The sequence below is a fragment of the Giraffa tippelskirchi genome, chromosome X, assembly GCF_054371585.1.
Source record: "Giraffa tippelskirchi isolate mGirTip1 chromosome X, T2T-mGirTip1v1.2.pri, whole genome shotgun sequence".
NCBI classification, from domain to species: domain Eukaryota; kingdom Metazoa; phylum Chordata; class Mammalia; order Artiodactyla; family Giraffidae; genus Giraffa; species Giraffa tippelskirchi.
In genome coordinates this window covers 114,110,415-114,134,047 of record NC_137289.1, presented here as the reverse complement: position 1 = coordinate 114,134,047, position 23,633 = coordinate 114,110,415, and the positions used below count along the sequence as shown (strand labels likewise).

The window sequence follows — 23,633 nt, the reverse complement described above, 5'->3', positions numbered from 1 at the left end:
AGTGGGGAAGCTCACCAGTCAAAGCAAATAAATGGTACATGTAAGAAATAATCTGCACACAAATATGATATCAAAACCAGCAATCGTGAGGAGAGTACAAGTGCAAGATACTGGGAATGAACTGGGAATTGAGATAACAGAAACTAAAACAACCTTGTACATATAGAGAATGCAGTATCAAAACCTCATGGGGAAAGAACCTCATTGGAACTACAAACCAAAAATCTACAACAGATACACAGACATAAAAAAGAAAAATGAATGCAAACACAACACTAAAGGTATTCATCAAATCACAAGAGAAGATAACGAAGAAGAGAAAAAGACCTTTAAAAATGAACCTAAAACAATTGAAAAATGACAATAGGAACATACATATTAATAATTACCTTAAGTGTCAACTGATTCAGTACTTCAACCAGAAGGCACAGACTGGCTGGCTGGATGCGAAAACAACACCTGTATATATGCTATCTACAATAGACTGATGAACAGTACAAGAAGGCAAAAAGATATGACACTGGAAGATAGGCCCCCAAGGTCGGTGGGTGTCCAATTTCCTACTGGAGAAGAGTGGAGAAATAGATCTAGAAAGAAAAAAAGACGCTGAGCCAAAGTGGAGACGTTGCCCAGCTGTGGATGTGTCTGGTGTTGAAAGTCAAGTCAGATGCTGTAAAGAACGATATTGCATAGGAACCTTCAATGTTAGGGCCATGAATCAAGGCAAATTGGGAGTGGTCAAACAGGAGATGGCAAGAGTGAACATCGAAATTTTAGGAATCACTGAATGAAAATGAACTGGAATGGGTGAATTTAATTCAGATGACCATTATATCTACTACTGTGGGCAAGAATCCATTGGAAGAAATGGAGTAGCCCTCACAGTCAACAAGAGAGTCTGAAATGCAGTACTTGGGTGCAGTCTCAAAAATGACAGAATGATCTCTGTTTCCAAGGCAAGCCACTCAATATAACAGTAATCCAAGTCTATGCCCCGACCAGTGATGCTAAAGAGTGAAAGTTGCTCAGTCATGTCCAACTCTTTGCAACCCCATGGACTATACAGTCCATGGAATCCTCTAGGCCAGAATACTGGAGTGAGTAGCTGTTCCCTTCTCCAGGGGATCTTCCCAACCCAGGGATCAAAGCCAGGCCTCCTGCATTGCAGTCGGATTCTTTATCAGCTGAGCCACCAAGGAAGCCCTGGTGAATGCTGAAGTTTAATGGTTTGATGAAGACCTACAAGACCTTCTAGAACTAACACCAAAAGAAAAACAGATGTCCTTTTCATTATAGGGGATTGGAATGAAAAAGTAGAGGTCAAGAGATACCTGGAGTAACAGACAAGTTTGACCTTGGGGTAAAAAATGAAGCAGGGCAAAGGCTAATGAGTTTTGCTAAGAGAACACACTGGTCACAGCAAACTCCATCTTCCAGAAATGTAAGAGACGACTCTACACATGGACATCACCAGATAGTCAATACGAAAATCAGACTGATTATATTCTTGGCAGCCAAAAATGCAAACCTCTGTACAATCAGGAAAAAGAAGACCGGGATCTGAATGTGGCTCAGATCATGAACTCCTTATTGCAAAATTCAGACTTAGTTTGAAGAAAGTAGGGAAAACCGCTAGACCATTCAGGTATGACCTAAATCAAATCCCTTACGATTATACAGTGGAAGTGACAAATAGATTCAAGGGATTAGATCTGATAGACAGTGTACCTAAAGAACTATGCATGGAGGTTCGTAACATTGTACAGGAGGTGGTGACCAAAACCATTCCAAAGAAAAACAAATGCAAGAAGGCAAAGGAATTGTCTGAGGAGGTCTTACAGATAGCTGAGAAAAGAAGAGAAGCAAAAGGCAAAGGAGAAAACAAAAGATATACCCAAGTGAATGCAGAGTTACAGAGAAGAGCAAGGAGAGGTAACAAAGCCTTCTTCAGTGATCAATGCAAAGAAATAGACAAAAACAATAGAATGGGAAAAACTAGAGATCTCTTCAAGAAAATCAGAGATACCAAGGTAATATTTCATGCAAAGATGAGCACAATGAAAGAAAGAAATGGTATGGACATAACAGAAGCTGAAGATATTAAGAAGAGGTGGCAAGAATACACAGAAGAACTATACAAAAATGATCTTCATGACCCAGATAACCACAATGGTGTGATCACTCACCTAGAGCCAGACATCCTGGAATGTGAAGTCAAGTGGGCCTTAGGAAGCATCACTATGAACCAAGCTAGTAGAAGTGATGGAATTGCAGTTGAGCTATTTCAAATCCTAAAAGATGATGCTGTGAAAGTGCCACGCTCAATATGCCAGCAAATTTGGAAAACGCAGAAGTGGCCACAGGACTGGAAAAGGTCAGTTTTCATTCCAATTCCAAAGAAGGGCAATGCCAAAGAATGTTCAGACTACCACACAATTGCGGTCGTTTCACATACTAGCAAAGAAATGCTCAAAATCCTTCAAGCTAGGCTTCAATAGTATGTAAACTGAGAACTTTCAGATATACAAGGTGGATTTAGAAAAGGCAGAAGATCCAGAGAACAAATTGCCAACATCTGTTGGATGAACGAAAAAGCAAGAGAATTCCAGAAAAACATCTGTTTCATTGACTAGGCTAAAGCCTTTGACTGTGTGGATCAGAAGAAACTGTGGAAAATTCTTCAAGAGATGGGGATACCAGTCCACCTTACCTGCTTCCTGAGAAATCTGTATACAGGTCAAGAAGTAACAGAATCGGACATAGAACAAAAGGCAGGTTGAAAATTGGGCAAGGAGTACGTCAAGGCTGTATGTTCTCAGCCTGCTTATTTACCTCCTATACAGAGTACATCATGCGAAATGCTGGGCTGGATGACTCACAAGCTGCAATGAAGATTGCAGAGAGACATATCAACAACCTCAGATATGAAGATGATACCACTTTAACGGAAGAAAGCAAAGAAGAACTAAAGAGCCTCTTGTTGAAGGTTAAAGAGGCTGAAAAACCTGTGTAAAACTCAACATTCAAAAGACTAAGATCATGGCATCTGGTCCCATTACTTCATGGCAAATAGATGGAGGAAAAATGGAAACAGAGACAGACTTTCTTTTCTTTGACTCTAAATTCACTGCAGATGGTGACTGCTGCCATTAAATTAAAAGATGCTTGCTCTTTGGAAGAAAATCTACGACAACCTAGACAGTGTATTGAAAAGCAGAGACATTACTTTGTCAACAAAGGTGCCTATAGTCAAAGTTATGATTTTTCCAGTAGTCATGTACAAATGAAGAGTTAGACCATAAAGAAGGCTGAGTGCCGAAGAATTAAGCTTTCAAACTATGGTGCTGGAAAAGACTCCTGAGAGTCCCTTGGACAGCAAAGAGATCAAACCAGTCCAGCCTAAAGGAAATCAACCCTGCATATTCATTGGAAAGACTGATACTGAAGCTAAAGCCCCAATATTTTGGTCACCTAATGGAAGATCCAACTCATTGCAAAAGACCCTGATGCTGGGAAAGATTGAGGGTAGGGAGAGAAGGGGCAACAAAGGATGAGATGGTTGGATGGCATCATCGAATCAATGGACATGAGTTTGAACAGACTCCAGGAGATAGTGAAGGACAGGGAAGTCTGGTGTGCTGCAGTCCATGGGGTTTCAGGGGGTAGAGGGGTCGGGGGAGAGGGAGAGAGAGCAAGGGGGAAGAAACTCCTCATTAAATAGACATAATTGAGATATACATATTTAGAAGTGAACTTTCCTACAGAATTTATGTTTCATGCTATGTCTACTTTTAAAGAGTTACTCAAATCTTTTGGTAACTTGAAACCTTACAGTTTTTCTAACTTAAGATAAATGATGGCAACTCAATGCATATGTGCATCATCGCCAAATGAGAAAATACCGATAGATTAATTACCCAATATAGGTTTTGTCACCTTTGACGTCTCACTACAGAGAAGCTAAAGATACTGGGATCTGTCAGCAGACATGTGCCACATTGAAAGATATTATACTATGAGAAGTCATATGCTTCTAGAAATTATGAATTGTATTCAGATGTGTTCCACTCTACAGAATACTTGTACAGCAATTCACAAGTGCTTACTTCTTAGTTTTCGCTAAAAGTTAAGGTTTCTAAAGGTTCAGAATGTTAATACATGTAATTAAAACTACTAGAAATACTAAGAGAAAGAAATATCACTATGCCAAATAAGCTGGATGTTTTGGCTAAGAAAAGATATGATGTATGGAGATGCGTTTTTTAAAAGGGAATGAAAGTTATTTTATCCTAAAGTAAAACTGGGTGTTACCAGACATAGAGAGATTTGTGTAGGAAGGAGAGTGTGGGATATCTATGGAGAGAGTAAGATGGAAACATGCATTACCATATGTAAAAACAGACAGCCAATGGGAATTTGCTAAATGAATCAGGGAGCTGAAATTGGTGCTCTGTAACAACCTAGAGGGGTGGGAGGTGGGAGGGAGGTTCAAGAGGGAAAGGACATATATATACCTATGGCTGATTCATGTTGATGGATGGCAGAAACCAACACAATACTGTAAAGCAATTATCCTTCAATTAAACATAAATGTAAAAAATAAAACTGGGTGTTTCATAATGGAAAGAGTAACATAAAGGTCTAACTGAATGGATATAGGAAGTTGAGGGAAGAGAGAAAGAACTTTATCTTGAGTACTCAAGCTAGCTAAAAATGGAATAATTTTATGGTAAGGTTTTTTTGTTTGTTTAAGTAAGTTTAAATAGTGTACGTACAGGAATCTAAAACTTAATTTTCTTTCATTTGCTAAAAGGACAAAATTTTCACAGGCTGCTGGTCTGCTCCTGATAAGACTGAAAGGTTTCTCTTTACTTTTTAATAAATTTGCCTAGAAAACAAAGATCCTATGTTTTATCAAAAATAATTTCCTGTGTTTGGTGTTTTATCAAGTCTCTGACAACTTAAAAACACCCAGTCTTCTCTATTAAAAGAGCTAAGATGTTGTTTTTACAATTTTGTAACTTTCTGTATTTCCCTGGTAAGTCTTTGTCACTTTGATTAAATGGATAACTCAGTATTGTTTCAGAAAGACCTATGATCCTATTTGTTTTAATATTTTGAGATTCTTTTGACAAATTTCCCCCAAATCAAATTACCAAATGAAGTCTTCTTGACCTTGAACTACTTTTGGGATTTTCCAGAAGTATTCTGGAACATGTCAAAAGATGTGTTGTCTCTCATTACAAAAAAGAGACTTTACCTAGGTTTATTTGATACATTAAATTATATGGTAAATATTAATAAATAAAAAGTAATTGTAAACCTTCTCAAGGTTTTATTTGACATATACATGTTACTAATATTGTAGTCCCAGAAATTTTATAAAATTCCTAAAACTCTGATATGTCCTAGTAGGCTGTTATTAGTTATACATCTAGTTATCATCTTAAAATGTTCTCTGTGATTGGAATAACCAAATATCCATGTCAACTACATTATTATGAACTCTCATCACATTTTTAATGACAGACATTTGTCTTTCTGTCATTAGAGTTATTCTTTCTTGCTTAAAGTGCTTCATTTTGAAGAACACTCATGGAAAGCACTCTAACTAGTAGAGGTTCCTGATAACTTTCAGGTCTTTAAACAAAACATAGGGGAGGCAGATGGCCAATAAACATGTGAAAAGATGCTCAGCATCGCTTATTACAGAAATACAAATCAAAACTACAATGAGGTATCACCTCACACCTATCAGAACGACCATCAAAAAAAAAATCTACAAACAATAAATGCTGGAGAGGATGTGGAGAAAAGGGAACCCTCTTGCGCTGTTGGTGGAAATGTAAATTGGTACAGCCACTATGAGAACAGCATGGAGATTCCTTAAAAAAAACTAGGAATAAAACTACCCTATGACCCAGCAATCCCATTACTGAGCATATACCTTGAGAAAACCATAATTGAAAACGACACATGTACCCCAGTGCTCACTGTAAAACTATATACAATAGTCAGGACATAGAAGCCACCTAGATGTCCACTGACAGATGAATAGATAAAGAAAATGTGGTACACAGACACAATGGAATATTACTCTGCCATAAAAAGGAACAAATTTGAGTCAGTGACGTGGATGAACCTAGAGCCTGCTACACAGAGTAAATGTCAGAAAGAGAAATCAAATATATGTTAACACATGTATATGGAATCTACAAAAATAATACTGATGAACCTATTTGCAGGTAGGAATGGAGATGCAGATGTAGAGAACCAACTTGTGGACACAGTAGGGAAAGGAGAGGGAAGGACAAATGGAGAAAGTAGCATCGATATAATACTCTATCATGTGTAAAGTAGTGGGAAGATGTTATATATATATATAACACAGGGAGCCCAGCCTGGCGCTCTGTGATGACCTAGAAGGGTGGGAAGGAAGGGGGGGGGAGGCGCAAGAGGGAGGGGATCTACATATATAATTATGACTGATTCACTCTGTCCTACAGCAGAAACCAACACAACATTGTAAAGCAATTATCCTCCAATTAAAAAACAAAAACATAGGGGAGGGAGGAAATCAAGATGGCAGAGTGGGAGGAGGCTGAGCTCACCTCATGAACACATCAAAAATATATCTACATGTGGCGCGAGCAATTCTCACTGAAAACAAACTGGAGACTGGCAGAAAGGCTCTTCTACAACCAAGGCTGTAAACAAAGATCTGCATAGAGTTGGTTAGGAAGAGAGGAGAAGCGATCAGCTTGGGACCCACATACCTAGAACGGGACAGAGAAGGGCAGGGGACTATCATGGGATGGGAGATTCTCCTTGGGAGTAAGCGGTCTGAACCACATATTGGGTACCCCAGCCCTGCGGTCCAATACTGGGAATACGAGTCCTGTTTGCTGGTTTGAAAACCAGTGGGCTGTAAGAAATTGAGGCTCCACCCCTGAAAACCACACGCACAAGCTTGCTTACTCCTTAAACAAGGAAGAGGAGGCAGACTGAGATGTGGGAGATGGAGCCAGCTCACAGCCCGCACCACAACTGAATGGGGTGAGAGCAGCCACTGTTGGCCCTTGGTGGAGGCAGTGGATTGACAGGTAGCTGTCTGGAGCTTGGAGTGGCATGTGGGGACCATCCCAGAATGTACCCCAGCCTTCACGGCACACCCACTCCAGCCTCTCTTGCTGCAGTGCTGCTCCCCTCTGCGCCAAAGGTGCCATTGCCGGGAGCAAGGAGAATGTATATTTCAAGGGAACAGGTCAGGCTTCTCTGGCACCTTGGGACCTACCCCCACCCCCAACAGGACAGTGATGGCCACAGAGAGTAGGAGAAGCACTGGCTCACCCCTGGCACTGGCTCTAGCCCCAGCCCACCTCCCACCAAAGTGGTAACTGCCAACACTTCATAGGTGAACATTTGACCTGTGCTCACTTCAGATCCAGCTCTCTCACCAAAGCCACTGGGCCCGTGCAGACTGCACAGGGACACTGCCACACAAAGACACTTCTTTAAAATTGGGATAGGTAACTGACCTAATTTCAGAGAAACAGAGAAAATTGTTTCAAATGAAAGAAGAAGGAAGAAACCCTGGAAACACAACTAGCAAAAAAAAAAAAAAACAACTGAAAAAACAACTAGCGATCTAGAAAGAACTAATTAATGAGATAAGAGTTCAAAGCATTAGTACTAACAACTGAAACATGGAATAGATGGATACAGTGAGAATTTTACCAAGGCACTAGAAAATATAAGAAAGAACCAGTCAAGATGAAGAATACAGTAACTGAAATGAAATAAACACTCAAGGAATGAATAACAGACTAGGTGATACAGAAGAACACAGAAGTGATCTGGCTGATAGAATAAGGGAAATTATCCACTTCAAACAGCAAAAAGAAAAATTTTGAAAAATGAAACAGTTTAAGGGATTTTCTGTTAGACAACGTCAGATGTACTGACATTCTCATTATAAGGGTCACAGAAGAAAAAGGGAGTGTGAAAGGGGTCAATAATGTATTTGATGACTTCATGGCTGAAAATTTCCTGAACCTGGGAATGGAAACATATCCAGTTCTAGGAAGCACAGAGAGTCCCAAACCAAGACATGTCATAATTAAAACTGCCAAAGATAAAGAATTTCAAAGCCTGCAAGAGAAAAATAGGGTCAGTTCAGTTCAGTCGCTCAGTTGTGTTCAACTCTTTGCGACCCCATGAACTGCAGCACGCCAGGCTTCCCTGTCCATCACCAACTGCTGGAGTTTACCCAAACCCATGTCCATTGAGTCGGTGATGCCATCCATCCATCTCATCCTCTGTTGTCCCCCTCTCCCCCTGCCCTCAATCTTTCCCACATCAGGGTCTTTTCAAATGAGTCAGCTCTTTGCAGCAGGTGGCCAAAGTACTGGAGTTTCAGCTTCAACATCAGTCCTTCCAATGAACACCCAGGACTGATCTCCTTTAGGATGGACTGGTTGGATCTCCCTGCAGTCCAAGGGACTCTCAAGAGTCTTCTCCAACACCACAGTTCAAAAGCATCAATTCTTCGGTGCTCAGCTTTCCTTATAGTCCAACTCTCACATCCATACATGACTACTGGAAAAACCATAGCCTTGACTACACGGACCTTTGTTGACAAAGTAACATCTCTGCTTTTTAATATGCTGTCTAGGTTGGTCATAACTTTCTTTCCAAGGAGTAAGTGTCTTTTAATTTCATGGCTGCAATCACCATCTGCAGTGATTTTGAAGCCCAAAATATAAAGTCAGCCACTGTTTCCCCATCTATTTGCCATGAAGTGATGGGACCAGATGCCATGATCTTAGTTTTCTGAATGTCATATAGGGTCAAACCCATAAAGCTGATTTGGGGTGGAATGACGGTGTACCCATTACTGGTGAGAAGTCATAATTGTTCTATGCCAATCATGGCAATTATGTTCTTAAATGGTGCTGAGAAAACTGGACCACTATCTTACACGATGCAAAAATGCTATCAAAATGGATTAAAGACTTGAATGTATGACCTGAAACCATAAAATTTCTAGGAGAAAACATAGGTCATAAGTTCCTTGACATCAGTTTTTGTGATGATTTTTTGGACTAGACACCAAAAAAATGGGCAACTAAAGCAAAAATAAACAAGTGGACTACATCAAACTACATAGCTTCTGTAGAGCAAAGCAAGCTGTCAACAAAACGAAAAGGCAACTCTACTGAATGGGAGAAAATATTTGCAAATCATATATTTGATTAGGGGGTTACTGTCCAAAATACATAAGGAACTCTTACAATTCAATAGCTAAAAACTACAAATCCCGAAAACAATCCAGTTAAAATATGGACAGACGATCTGAATAGACAGTTTTTAAAATAAAGACATATAGATAACCAATAGGTACATGAAAAGGTGCTCACTGTCACTACTCATCAGGGAGACACAAAGCAAAACCATTAGGAGATACCACCTCACACCTGTCAGAATGGCTATTACCAAAAAGACAAGAAATAACAAGTGTTGGCAAGGATATGGAGGAAAGGGAACCCTTGTGCACTGTTGGTGAAAATGTAAATTGGTGTAGCCACTATGGAAAACAGTATGCAGGCTCCTCAAAATATGAAAATCGTAACTACCATACAATCAGCAATCCCTCTGCTGGGTATTTATCTAAAAGAAATGAATACAGGATCTCAAAGAGGTATCCACATCCCCATGTTCATTTAACTCATATATGGAAACAGTCTTAAGTGTCCAGTCAACAGATGAATGGATAAAGATGATGTGGTATAATACATAAAATGGAATATACTATTATCCACTATTAAAAAAGGAAATCTTTCCATTTGCAACAACATGGGTGCACCTTGAGGGAATTATGCTAAGTGAAATAAGTCAGAGAAAGACAAATATATGATCTCATATGTGGAACCTAAGCAATCAAAATAAAGCAACAAATAACTGAGTTCACAGATACAGAGAACAGATTGGTGGTTTTCAGGGTGGGGATGGGCAGAATGGTTAAAAGGGGTTAATGGTACAAACTTCCAATTATAAAGTCATGGGGATGTAATGTACAACATGATGACTATAGTGAATTGTATATTTGACAGTTGCTAAAATAATTGATCTTAATCTCATCACAAGAAAAAAAATTGTAATTATGTATGGTGATGGATGTTAAATAGACTTGTGGTGATCATTTTGCAACATATACAAATATCAAATCATCTTGTATATGCCTGAAACTAATAAAATGTTATGCCTAATAAGATTTAATAAAATTATATCTTAATAAAAATACTCATTCTTTTATATTGCTAAGGATAGAAAAGCAATATGCAGGATCCTTTTTTTTTAATAAATTTATTTATTTTAGCTGGGGGCTAATTACTTTACAATATTGTAGTGGTTTTTGCCATACATTGACATGAATCAGCCATGGGTTTACATGTGTTTCCTTAAATTATGCTACTCTTTAGGTTGGGGAGAGGGTATGCTGAAGTATACATGAAACAAATGTACATATGAATATACAGAAAACTCCCAGGAAAAGTTTACCTTGAGGGAGCAGAGGAGGGACAACTGAGAGCCTAAGGATAGGAACTGGAGGAAGTCTTTCACATAAATCATTTTATGTGTTTTATTTCTAAATCTTCTGGAAGTTCTACTTCTAAAACTTAATAGTAAAAAATTCCTTCTTTTAAGAAAGTCAACAGATACAGGCAAACCTTTCCAGAAGCCTGGTTGTGAATGAAAGGTTGAAATAGCTGTTAGTTTGAGATGCAGATAAGGTTTAGGGATTCATGTATTTAAGGAATATTAAACACCCAAAGAGTAAGAGAGAGGGAGGGAGCAGTCATACAGGGCTGGGTGTGACAGGGAGAGAATGAACTCTAGGTCTGAACATCTGAAAGGGGTATGCAAACACTACCCACAAACTAAATTGTATTACTTTTTTTTAAAACAGAGGTACAGCGACTCACTTCACAGGGCTATTGCTTAAATAAAATCACTTGTGTACTATGGATCATAGAGCAGAAGGAACCGAGATGAGAGCAAAGTAAAAGTGATACGAAGACATTACCCTCCCCTGAAACCAGATGACTCTGGCTCTATCACTTTGCAGCTATGTGGCTGTAGAAAATGGCACCACCCTGAACCCATCCTCTCATCCAATAAGGAGGATCCATACCTCACAGGATTGTTGTTAACAACACAGAAAATGTCTGGAGAGCACCTGAAACAGGTGCTGTATCTGAAACCTCACATATAACACATACTTACAATACTACTTACTTAACAAGGGAGGGAAAAGTTACGATTTAATGTTGAGTAAGGCTAAACAACCAGTGGTAAAAAATCCACCTGCCAATGCAGGAGACCTAGGCTTGATTCCTGGGTCAGGAAGATCCCCTGGAGAAGGAAATGGCAACCCTTTCCAATTGTCTTCCCTGGAGAATCCCAAGGACAGAGGAGCCTGGCTGGCTACAGTATGTGGGACTTAGCGACGAAACAACAGCAACAATCAATACCTTGCCCCTGAAGTCATCTTAGACCTGTTAGATCAGCCACAAGTAACAGAATACACACAAAGTACTTAATAATATCAATTGTGCTTTCTTACCAAGAAGCCTGGGTGATAAAAAAAAAAAATGCTAGGGTTGATGACTCTAACAAAAGTATGGTCTATGTCTTCCTGCGATTCTCAGCCTTTCCTCATGGTTACAAGGTGGCTCTCTCTGCTCATGGCATCACATCCTCATACAAGCATCCCAGTAAGAATGATTAGAATGGTGGCAAAATGCTTTTCACAAAACTCTGTCTTTTATCAGGGAAGCCAACTTTGCTCAGGCGGCCAGGTTATTTACATCTACTTCTTAGACCAAAAATCAGTCACATGGCTGGCCCTAGCATCAGGAAAGATGAATAAAGCAAACTTCTTGTAAGGAGAACATAACTGCCATGACTGATGCAGACTACTTATGACTTACCACCAGTAACTGGGGACATCGTCATTCCCCCCAAATTAGTGTCACCTTAGTAAGGAAGGAGGAGTGAAATTGCCATTGGATAAGTAACCAACAGTGTCTGCCACACTTCTCTTAGCTAGAGATGCTACTGTCGACTAAAAAATATAGCCACAACCTGAAAGTAGAGTTATTTTATTTGGTGGGAATGTTTAGGACTCTGAGCCTGGGAGATAGCATTTCAGCAGCTCTGAGAAAATAGCTCCAAGGAGGCAGGAGGGGAAGTCAGGCTATATACAAGTTTTCAACAAAGGGAGCAGGCAGTCTGATCATCAAAGATCGGGTATCAAGTTAAGGAATTTAACAGTCTATGTATGGAAAGATGCAAGCCTCTGGGCTCACTGAATTCATTCCTTTCATATGCACCTCAGCTATCTGGGACCAATCCTGTTTCCTTGTTCACCTTGCTTCCTACATCCCCCCAGCTCCTCAGCAATCACCGTGAGGGGTGGTGGCATCTGCTGGATCACAGTTTTGGGAGCCCTCATTCACATTTGGAGGCCAGAAGTCCCTGATGGCTGTGACATTTCTTGCTTATTGATATGGCAGGAGATATTTTCATTTCACAGTATATTAAGTCATTAACTTCCAAGATTAAACACACACATCACCTTGCTTTCCTTTCTGCCAAAGGGAGGCTGTGGTAGGGAGATGGATGATTAAATTGTAATGTGTGGATGTTGGAGGTATAAAGACACTTGCAGGTTTTTAAATATTTAGCAGCTTTAGATAAATTCAGGGCCTGTGACAAGTTAGTATAATACAGGGGTTGGCAAACATTTTGTTACGAATAAGATAGTATTTTAGACTTTGTGGGACATACAGTCTTTGTCACTATGTACTAATTTGTGTAAGCAGCTTTTGGCAGAAAATAGCTTTTCACAGGAGGCAGCTTTTGCCTTGTCACTTTAGCAAACAAAGCTGTATTTTAACTAACCTCCGGCTCAAGCACACTTTTCAACTCTCTCGATCAGAAAGAGCCTTGCCTAACCTGCTGGTTTCCTTCCTTAGGTCAAAGAGGTAGAAATGAAGAATAAGTAATTAACAGATGACCAGATCTCTTCCCCAGGTTCCCCTTCAGTAATCTTGCAGATAAACTGGGTGACAGAGATACATCTAAAGAAAGATCACAAGGAATCAACAGGCCTGTGCACAGTGGGAGATGGCAATGAGTCCAATCCCCTACCTCAATGAGATCACTTCCCTTTTTTCCCTTAAGAAGTTTCATGGCCAAGCAGAATCTTTATAGAGTTGGTTTGGGGACACTAGTCAGTCTTCTCTCCAGATTGCCAGCAACTTTTTAAAAAAAAAAAAAAAAAGCAGCTTTTCTGTTCCTACCAACACTTGTCTCTCCTACCAACTTTCTGGCAGCAAGCAGCTGGGCCTGAGACTGGTAACAACTGTATCACTGTAGCATGAACCCTGTCAACAAGCAATATGTAATCAAATGGTCATGCATTTGTTCCAATAAAACTTTATTACAAAAGTAGACGGTGGACTGGATTTGGCTTGTAGGCCCCAGTTTCCAACCCATGTTTGTGATAAAACATAGCGGTTGCCGTATGTTTACAAAACAGAATCCTTGAAAGTGTGTGTGTGTGTGTGCAAGTATGCAACCTAAGTGGAAATGAGGTTTTCAAGTCTTTGTCAATATTTGCCAATTCAACAATTGAAGTTAAAGTTTTAGTGTGTTTGGTGCATATGTGCATAAGGATATGCCTGGATGAGCTGTTTAAATCTGAGCATAAGTATCCTTTTCTAGCATCCCAGATTATCCCAAGATGCAGCCATCGTTGAGAAGCAGGATGCTAAAACAGTGCTTCAAAAACTTCAGTATGCATATTCATTACCAGGAGTCTTATTAAAATGTAGATTCTGGTTCAGTAAGTCTGGGGGTAGCGTCTAAGATTAATGAGTTTCTAACAAGCTCTCCCAGCTTCCCAGGTAGCTCAAACAGTAAAGAATCTGCCTGCAATACAAGAGACCTGGGGTCGATCCCTGGGTTGGGAAGATCCCTTGGAGGAGGGCATGGCAACCCATTCCAGTATTCTTGCCTGGAGAATCCCATGGACAGAGGAGCCTGGCAGGCTACACTCTATGGGGTCACAAAGAGTCAGACACGACTGAGCGACTTTCACTTTCAATAATCTCTCCCACTCCAGTATTCTTGCTTGGAAAATCTCATGGACAGAGGAGTCTGATGGGCTGCAGTCCATGGGGTCGCAGAGTTGGACACAACTGAGCATGAGCATGAACAAGCTCTCAAGGTGAGGTTACTGCTGCTGTTCTACAGACCACAGTATGAGTAGCAAGGCGGTCTTGCTGGTTTACCTGCCTGGGATGCCTTGGTCCTGCCCCAAGAGACTGATATAAATGGTCTGGCATGTACCCTGCATGGGACTCTAACGTGCAACAAACCTTGAGGGACCCCCATTGCAAAGCATGTGGTGATTTATCAATTTTAGCTATTATTCTGTTACTGGCTCTAATGTGATCCTGTTTGCCTACTCCGCAGCCCACAATCTGTGCTCACCCATTCCTCTCCTTTTCAGATTCCAACATCCAGATGATGGCGGGGTGGAGGAGGAGTTCAGGATTAACACTTCATCCTTTTGCTCTTTTCCATCTCTGAGAAGTGAGAGTTAGTTCAGGATGGAAAAAGAGACTTGGGAATCTGGAATGAGGAAGAATAAGCAAACAATGTTCTATGGGATGATCTAAAAGGGAAGCTCATTGAGACAATGGGGAGGATTGCCAGGGAAAGCTGTTGGAGCAAAATTCGCCCATAGTTTTGTACCTGAGGTTAGGGCAGTGAAATCTACCCTCTTGCATCCTGGCAGCACCTGAAAACTTTGTTGTTACTGTTGCTTGATTGTGTCTGACTCTTTGCGACCTCGTGGACTGCAGCATGCCAGGTTTCCCTGTCCTTCACCATCTAACCTCACAATGAAGCAGCTACGAAGAATTTTTCCTTCTAAATATACAGGGTGACAAGGCTGGTCAAAATGCAAGAGAGACCCACCAGTGGCAAAGCACAGACATGAAATCTTCTCCCCAAAGCACCAAAAAAAAAAAAAACCCAAAAAACAACAACTTAGAAGCGAGTGAATGAGGAGGATGGTGATGATAAATGATGACTAACACACAATGTACTTATTATATACCAGACACTGTTCAAAATGGTTTACATATAACTCATTTAACTGCAAAACCCCAATGGGGTTAACACTTTTATTATCACTATTTTATGTGTGAGGAAACTGCGGTGCAGGGAAGTTAAATAACTTGGCTAAGCTCACCAAAGATATGTGGATAAACTGGGATTTGAAGTCAGGCATTCTGAGGTTAAGAAATCAGTACAGGGGACTTCCCTCGTGGTCCAGTGGTTAAGAATTCACCTGCCAATGCAGGGAACATGAGTTTGATCCCTGCTCTGGGAAGATAGCACATGCTGCAGAGCAACTAAGCCCATGTGCCACAACTGCTAAGCTCCGTGCACCACAGCTACTGAAGCCCACACACCTAGAGCCTGTGCTCTGCAACAAGAGAAACCACTGCAATGAGAAGCCAGCACACTGCAACTAGAGAAAGTCATGCAGCAACGAAGACTCAGTGTGGCCAAAATAAATATATAAATACAATAAAATATTAAAAAAAAAAGATATCAGTAAACTGCCTCACCAAAACAGGAAAATAAGGCTCCTCGGTCAGTTTACAGTTATGAACACAAACAGGTGCTCATGCTGTGCTTCCTCATATCTAGAGGAGAACAGTTAATAGTTAGATCTGAATCAATGTCAGAGAGAGGAGAGGCCCTCCAAGCAGGCAGAGAAAGAAAAACAGTGCAAAGACCAGCACTGACTAAGAAGAGGTAAATGACAATAGCATTTCTGGAAAACGAACTCACAGGGGCCTAATTTTCATTTTTTGAAAGAAGTGTTACAGTGCAATGATGAAATGTGGATGCTAATTACTACGCAGCTAAATTCATTCACATTTTACTAAATGTTTAAAGCTATCTGCTAGCTTTAAAGAGACTTACACTACCCCTGTAACCTTAATTACCACAAACAAAATCTGTACTGTTTGACTTCTATCTTTGTAACACACAGGCAGCTCAGAAGAAACAAAATATTTTGTGAATTTTCTTCCCAGACATGAACAACCTTAGAGTTTACATGGGTACAGATTTTATCTGGTTAAACATAGTGGACTGAGTGAGACTGGGGGTTTTACAAGGGAACAGAGGGACTTCCTGAGGGTCTAGTGGTGAAGACTGGGATCCCGGTGCAGGGGACCTGGGTTTGATCCCTGGCCAGGGAACTAGATCCTACATGCCACAGCTAAGAGTCTGGAAGCCGCAAGTAAGATCCCAATGAAGCTCGAAGATCCCACATGCCACAACTACGACTCAGTGCAGATAAACAAGTAAATTGTTCTCCCTACTAAAAAAATAAAAGAGAACAGGAAAAAATAACACAGACATAAAAAAGCAGATCATTTCCTTGGGGAATCTTCCTTTAAATGAGAAATAATTTCTTTCTACCCACAGTCATGAAAGTGGCACTAGTGATAAGGAACCCACCAGCCAATGCAGGAGACATAAGAGACACGGGTTCAATCTTTGGGTTGGGAAGATCTCCTAGAGAAGGAAATGGCAACCCACTCCAGTATTCTTGCCTGGGAAATCCTATGGACAGAGAAGCCTGATGGGCTACAGTCCATGGGGTCACAAAAGAGTCAGACATGACTAAATGACTTAGCACTAACAGTCGTGAAGACAAAGTAAAATGCTCACTCTTTTCCACATTCTGAAAGGAGAAACCGGAAGCCACGCTGAGGTCAGGAACAGGCTGATTTGGGGCCAGTGGGTGTGGACCCAGGTGGCCATAGTCTGGAATGAGTCAAGGTGGGGCCAGCAGCTCTCTCTGCTCCAATGCCTCAACCCACCACCTACAGTTAGCCACCCTGGGTGGGGGGCTGGCTGTGCCATACTCTCTCTCCACCCTCTTTCCAGTGAGCTTATCCAGTCCCTTGACCTCAACATCTTCTATAGCTGATGCCTCTCATATGTATATTTCAATATAAGGCCTCCTAAGCTCCAGATTCATTTTTCCACCCACTTGCATGAAAATTCCACCTGGATATCTAATACGCATCCCAGATTTTACAAGGCATGTCTTCCCTAACCTTCACCTCCAAAGTATCCCTGGCAAAAATCCCCAGCTTAATTAACCAGCATCTTTGTCCCTCTTCAACAACAATTTGACATCCAATTGTGGACAAAAATGCTTCCTGGGAGCTGTGGGATGATCCAGCTCCATATGCCAAGTATCCCAGAAGGAGTCACAACCACCCACACACTGAGTAAAGGGCATACAAACTTGGTCTCAGGTATGACTCCTGGGGTGGCCCATGAACCAGTTTCAGTTTCTCTTGGCCCCAGTCCAGGAACCCCTGGAAAATACTGTTTAACACAATCACCCACAGATGTGAGAACCTTTGTGGAAGTCCAGGTTTCCAGAGGAAAAGTTCCAACATACCACTGGAGAAAGTAATAAAATTTCAGACACATTGGAGAGGAATACTAAATGACTAGGGGTCAGGAAGAAGCTGAGAGAGCAGCAGATAGGCCTCTAAGAGGGTATTAAACGGACCTGGATCCTACTGTGTCTGACTCCATCAAGAGGCCTGCACACAAGCACTGGTAATGCCCCCCATGGATGATCCCAACTGACCCCCCAGTTGACCACTGGGTACCCTCAGTACTCAGCATGCCGCCTCTACACACACACCCCTACACTGGTCAGCTCCCTGTGTGTGCTCCCAGTGGTGGTAGCAAGGGAAAGCCTTGGAAAATGGCTAGTGAGCATGTGCAGAAAAACCCAATTCTATAGGCTAGGGAAAGACGACAAACTTGAGATTTAGTGCCACTTTTTGGAAAATATAACTGAGACTGTCAACTCTTGGCCTGATGCAGTGCAGGATCAAAAGAAGGCATAAGAGAAAGCTTAAGAATTCTGCCACAAGAGGGAGGAAGAAGTGTGGGGCAGCTGTATCTATAGAAGATCTGAGAAAGCCTCACTAACCAGGGCTCAGAGCAGGCATTTTTCTCCTGAAGGCAATTAGTAAAGATTGTAGGAAGTGACTACTGCTTCAAAAGAAAAGACAGCCAAACAGAAAACAGCAAAATTCTGTAAAGCAATTATCCTTCAATGAAAAACAAATAAATTTAAAAGAAAAGGCAGCCAAGTAAAACTTCAAGGAACATGGAAAACATCAAGTAAACATGACACCACCAAAGGATCACAATCATCATCAATAACCAATCCCAAACACACAAAGGAAAAACCTGTGTTAAATACAAAAACAAAACAACAACAACAAAGATTCTAGGACTTCCCTGGTCCAGCAGCAGAATACACACATTCTTCTCAAGCACACAAGAAACAGTCTCCAGGATAGATCGTGTGATGTCTCAGAACAAGACATAGCAAATTTAATAAGACTGAACCCATACCAAGTAGCTTTGCTGAGCACAATATTATGAAACTAGAAATTAGTACTGGAAGGGAAGATGGAAAAATCACAAATATGTGGAAATAAAAAAACACTGCTAAACAGCCAATGGGTCAAAGAAGAATTCAAAAGGGAAACAGAATATTATCTTGAAACAAAAAAAGATGGAAACATAGCACATGAAAACAAATGGGACGCATAAAAAACAGTTCTAAGAGGGAAATGCATAGTGACAAATGCATACATCAAGAAAAATAAGTGAAACTGACAACCTTTGGCTAGACTAAGAAAAAGAGAAAAGACTCAAAATCAGAAATGAAAGAGAAGACATTACAACAGATACCACAGAAATACAAAGGATGCTGAGATCCTATAAATAACTATACACCAACAAATTGGCACCTAGAAGAAATGGATAAATTGTGAGAAACATGCAACCTACCAAGACTGAATCAGGAAGAAACAGAAAATCTGAACAGAACAATACTTAATAAAGAGATTGAATCACGAATGAAAAAGGTCTTCCAAAGAAAAGCCAGGACCAGATGGTTTCCCTGGTGAATTCCACCAAACATTTTAAAAAAGAAGTAACACCAATCTTTCTCAAAGACTTCCAAAAAATTGCAGAGGAGGGAACACTCCAAAAATCATCTCACAAGGCTAGCATTACCCTAATACCAAAGCCAGGTAAGGACACTACAGGAAAAGAAATTATAGGTCAATGTCCCTATTCAATTTAGATGCAAATATTGTCAACATAACCTTTGCAAACTGAATTGAGCAGCACATTAAAAAGGTCATATTCTATGATCAAGTGGTATTTATCACTGGGATGGAAGGACAGTTTCACATATGCAAATCAAAAACTGATCCCACTACATTAATAGAATGGAAGATAAAAATCATATGATCACCTGAACAGATGAAGAAAAAGGATTAATAAAATACAACATCCTTTCATGATAAAAATTCTTAAAAATTTGGTATAGAGAGAAGACACTTCAACATAATACAAGCCATATAGAACAAGTCCGCAGCTAACATCATCTGCAATGCTAAAAATTTGAAAGCTTTTCTTCTAAGATCAAGAACCAGTCAAGAAACCCACTCTCATCACTCCTATTCTACATAGTACTGGAAGGCCCAGCTGTAGCAACCAGGCAAAAAAAAAATAAAAGGCATTCATATTGGGAAGGAAGAAGTCAACATGTCTTTGCAGATCGTGTGATTTTATATACAGGAAGTCCTAAAGAATTCCCCAAAACCCTGCTGTAACTAATCAAGGAATTCAGAAAAGTTGCAGGATACAAAAATAACATCAACAGTTGCATTTTTCTATACACAAGACATCTGAAAAATAAAATCTTATTCACAATAAAATAAAAAAGCAATAAAATACCTAAAAGTAAACTGAATCAAGTAGGTGAAAGATATGTATGCTGAAAATTTTAAGATCTTGATAAAAAATGGAAGATCCAATAAAATGAACAATATACTGTGTTCATTAAGTAAAAGAATTGATACGGTTAAAAGGTCCATACTAGCCAAAGCCATCTGTACATGCAGTGCAATTTCTATCAAAATTTCAATCACATTTTTTTAAAGAAATAGGAAAACAACACTATAATTTCTGAAAACGCACAAGGCACCCCAAAGGGTGTGATTTGAACTATAATACAGAAGCTTTAGTAATCAAAGCAGTATGGTACTGGCATAAAAAACACACACATAATCCAATGGAACATAAGAGCTCAGATATAAACCCATGCATATAGAGCCAACTAATATTTGATAAGGGAGCCAAGAATATTCAGTTAGGAAAGGATAGTCTCTTTGTTAAATGGTGCTGGGAAAATAGATAACCACATGCAAAAGAATGAAACTGGACCCTTGTACACCCCTCAAAAATTAACTTGAAAAGGATTAAAGACTTAAACATGAGATCTGAAGCCATTAAGCTCCTGGAAGAAGATAACATAGGGAAAACTTCTTAGACTTTTGTCCTGGCAACAATTTTGTGGATATGACACTAAAAAGTGAAACTGAAAGTCACTCAGTTGTGTCCAACTCTTTGCGGCCCCATGGACTATACAGTCCATGGAATTCTCCAGGCCAGAATACTGGACTGGGTAGCTATTCTCTTTTCCAGAGGATCTTCCCAATCCAGGGATTGAACCCAGGTCTCCCACACTGCAGGCAGATTCTTTACCAGCTAAGCCACCAGGGAAGCCCATGACACTAAAAGTACAAGCAAAAAAAATAAGCAAAAATAAGTAAGTAGGACTACATCAAACTAAAAAAAAGTTCTATATGGCAATAGAGACCATCAGTAAAGCAAATAGGTAAATCTTATATCAGATAAGGAGTTATATACTAAATATATAAAGAATTCACACAATTCAATAGTTAAAAAAAAAACACCAAAAACCTAATTTAAAAGTGGTCAGAGGACCTGAGTAGACATTGTTCCAAAGACATAAAAATGGCTAACAGGTACACAAAAAGGTGTTCAACATCACAATTATCCAGCAAATACAAATCAAAACCACAATGAGATATCACCTCACATCTGTTAGAATGGCTATCATTAAAAAGTAAAGAGATAAGTGTTGGAGAGACTGTGAAAAAAATGGATCCCTTGTGTACTGTTCTGGGAATGCAAATTGATATAGCCAGTATAAAAATCAACATGAATGCTCCTCAAAAAAGTAAAACAGGGTATCAACGAGGTATCTGCATCTCCATATTCAATGCAACATTATTCACAAGAGCCTACATATGGAAATAACATGTCTATCAATAGATGAATGGATAAAGATGACGTGATATATATATGTCTGTTTAGATAAGTGTGTGCATATATATATATATATATATATATATCTCCATATATATACACAAACACGCACCATAGAATATTATTCAGTCACGAGAAAGATGAAAATCCTTATGTTTTTAACAACTAGAATGAACCTTGAGGGTATTATTCTAAGTAAAGTAAGTTGGACAGGTATTGAATTCTATCACTTATATGTGGAATCTAAAAGAGCAAAACTCAAGAGAGTAAAATGGTGGTTACCAGAGGCTAGGGGTGGGGGGAAGGGGGGGAGATGTTAACCAAAAGGTACAAACTTTGGGGAATCTAATGTGCAGCACGGTCATTATAATTAACAATATTATATACTTGAATGTTGCTAAGATTGTAATTCTTAAATATTCTGACTACCAAAAAGAAATGGTAAATATGTGAGGTGTCAGAGTTTTTAGCTAAGGCTTTGGTGGTAATCATCTCACAATATATGTATATAAATCAACACACTATACATCTTAATATTATACAATATTATAGCTCAAAAACTGACACCAAAACAAATAGTGACAAAGTAAGTTTCATTTCAGGAATAATTCCACATAGGGAGATCTATTAATTTATTTAGAGTGCTAATATATTAAAGGTGAAAACCATATGATAATAGCATTTGGATGTAGTTAGTATTTAAAAAATACTTCTTGATTGTTGTGTCCCCTTTTACACAACCTTCTGTTTTCACCTTCTGAAATTTCTATTGGTGGCTATCAGTTATTGGACAAGGTCCTTATGACTCTTACTTATTTCTCTAAAGGAAATTCAATCTACTATACATTCATTATAAAAAATTTGATGTTCAGCTACTATGTTAAATTTTCAAATTTTGTAACAAGTAGGGTTTTCTTTCTCTACCAAATTATTAGAAGTTGTACAAAGGAAAAAAAAAATAAAGGCAGAAGTTTTATAACAGCAGCAGCATATATGCCTGGCACTGCTAACTATGTAAGGTCATACCTGTGTCTATGGCATTGTCAGCCTAAGGCACGGTTCCCATAATCACTGACAAGGGTGAACCTGCCAAACAGGGACGCCACAGTGACAGTTTCCAGGGCCCCAAATTGTTACTGAGGAACAATAAACATGGACACTTACATAATAAGCTAAAATACTTCAGATAAAGTGGAAGACTTCATTTACTTGTAGCTGTTAAGTCGCTCAATAGTGTCCGATTCATTGCGACCCCATGGAACTGCAGCATGCCAGGCTTCCGTGTCCTTCACTATCTCCTGCTCAAACTCATGTCCATTGAGTCGGTGATGCCATTCAACCTTCTCATCCTCTGTCATGCCCTTTGCATCAAGTGGCCAAAGTATTGGAGCTCCACCTTCAGTATCAGCCCTTCCAATGAATATTCATAGTTAATTTCCTTGAGGATGGACTGGTTGGATCTCCTTGCAGTCCAAGGGACTCTCAAGAGTCTTCTCCAACACCACAGTTCAAAAGCATCAGTTCTTTGGCGCTCAGCCTTCTTTATGGTCCAACTCTCACATGCGTTTATTTAATGCCTGCCCAATCCCATTTTTTGGGCTTCCCTCATAGCTCAGTTGGTAAATCATCTGCCTGCAATGCAGGAGACCCTGGTTCGATTCCTGGGTCAGGAAGATCCCCTGGAGAAAGAAATGGTAACCCACTCCAGTATTTTTACCTGGAGAATCCCATGGATAGTGGAGCCCGGCAGGCTATAGTCCACAGGATCGCACAAGTCGGACACAATTTAGCGACTAAACCACCACCACCACCAATCCCATTTTTCACTTCTTCCTTGGAGGCAACCACTATTATGAATTATAGAACATGTTTTTATACATATTTTTACCATACACATGCACCACAGACACCAGTGTCCCAAACCACTCATCTCACCCCACCCCATATAACCACAGTTTATAAGGGCAAAGTGAATATTTTCTAAGGACAACATGCATGTTCTGCATAGGGGATCAGAGGAAGTCACCCTCACATCTTATGGGGAAGACAGGTGAAAGCTCAGTTTCCCTTATCACCGCAGCAAAGGATGAGTTTGTCAAAGAGGGACTCTACCATGCTGGCTTCCAGGGTCCCCAACTTGCTACCCAGAAATAACCACTACCATTTCAGATAAAGTGAAAAACCCCTTCATTTCAACCCCTTCCCAACCCCATCTTTTTCACTCTTTCCCCAGATCAGCCCCAATCATGACTTTCAGGCCATGTTTTTATACTTTAACTCTGCACAGG

General features: G+C 40.0%; 1 protein-coding gene across 1 annotated transcript in view; it reads right to left on the bottom strand.

The window, feature by feature from the left end:
• The window catches only part of PRRG1 (proline rich and Gla domain 1), a 147,825-nt gene that overhangs the window by 17,927 nt on the left and 106,265 nt on the right, over nucleotides 1-23,633 (bottom strand). The gene's annotated exons all lie outside the window — the stretch shown is intronic.